Here is a 1,813-nt window from a genome sequence, read left to right as displayed (position 1 = left end):
TGGACCGTAAGACATAAAGAATTTGAAATCTACGATTTGAAATCAATAAATATCAACGGTCGAAGAAAGGATTGATTTGTTTCATCAAATCATTTTACAAATAAATTTTTGTTTAATATTTAAAGTGTTAAAAATTGTTTGAATTTAAAATTAAAATTATTAAAAAAATTTCACCGACAAATTCATATACAAAAACACGTGTTTTTTAATTAACATTTCGATTTTTCAGAAGAACTTTTGTGATTTAAAAAATACTATATACATTTTCCACCAAAATATCTTATCCAGAAATATATTTCGTTTTAATTATTGTTATTTTAAATTTAAACAATAATGTTTAAACACTTCAAACATTTAAAAAGTTGTTTCTTTGGTATAAATATTTGATTATTTCAATTAAAAAAAAAAATTGTCAAAGAACAATGTTTTTCACACTTGTTTATCTCGAAATGTCTTTTTATAATACTTTTTTAAAAATTAAAAATATGATTTTTCGAGAACATTTTTTTTATAATTAAAAAAAAGACTGTATCGAAAACCTGGATCAAGCTTCAGATCTGAAAAAATTCAGCGATACATACATGTCGAAACTCAAAAAATCTTTCTACTGCTTTACCGTCATATTTTACGAAGAATGAGAAAACAAGAATTCGGCTTCGTAGTACGATGAGGGCAGCACCTCGATAGGGCAGAAAATGTGATGTCCTATATATATAATTCCCCACTCCGACGCCCCGTACCGCATCTAAGTTTATAATATCTTTGGTATAGTGAAGGCGAACGCGAGAACGAGGAACATAAAATCACGTTCGGTTTGGAATTCAACAACTTTCGGTGTGCGTCCCGGCCCACCTCACCCGCTGACATGTTAGGAGGACGCGGTTGCCATAGAAACGGTGAAAAGTTGAAGAGGGCAGCACCTCGATATAGTCGAAAATGTAGTTAGATATATATATATCGGCCGTCCCCACCACTGACCCATGCCGTATCTAGGACTTAATATCTTTGGTATCACTCAATTTTTTCAGATCTGAAGCTTGGGCCAGGTTTTCTGGACATAGTCTTTTTAAAAAATTGTAAAAAAAGTTTTCTCGAAAAATATAATTTTTTAATTCAAAAAAAAGAAGCTAGAAAGAAGTTTCGAGATAAACCAGAGGTAAAAAAATTTATACTTGATAATCTTTTTCATTAATTTTTTTATTGAAATAATCAAATACTTACACTAAGGAAAAAATTGTCTAATGTTTAAAGTTTTTGAAAATTATTGTTTGAATATAAAGTAACAATAATTTAAAAAAACATATTTCTGGATAACATATTTTAGTTGAAAATATACATGGTATTTTTTTAAATTACAAAAAATCTTCCGAAAATCGAATTGTTAATTTAAAAAATTAAAATGGAATTTTGAGATAAATTAGTGCTGATTTAAATCCTGCAAAATTTGTTTGGAAAATGTTATCATATTCGAGGAAAATTTAGAGAGAATTTTTCTTCCGTTTAAGGCACAAGTGTTTTTACATCAATTTTTCTATACATATTTGTAGAATTATTTTAATTTTAAATTTAAACAATAACTTTTTAACACTAAATATTAAACAAAAATTTATTCGATAAAAATATTTTATTATCGTAATTGTAATGTATGTATTTAATCTCTCCCTTTTACGGGTTTGAGGGCCACCGCTCCCTGTACATATATTTACAATTACATCCTTAGTCTAACTTAACTGCTACTTATATTCTACTCTTTCGCATTACGCAGGATAAACAATAGTAACAGTAGTGATATTAATTCCTAAAATGAGCGAGC

The sequence above is a fragment of the Belonocnema kinseyi genome, chromosome 5 (assembly GCF_010883055.1).
Source record: "Belonocnema kinseyi isolate 2016_QV_RU_SX_M_011 chromosome 5, B_treatae_v1, whole genome shotgun sequence".
Taxonomy (NCBI): Eukaryota; Metazoa; Arthropoda; class Insecta; order Hymenoptera; family Cynipidae; genus Belonocnema; species Belonocnema kinseyi.
The sequence above is the reverse complement of the archived record's forward strand: the minus strand, read 5'-3'. Positions refer to the sequence as shown.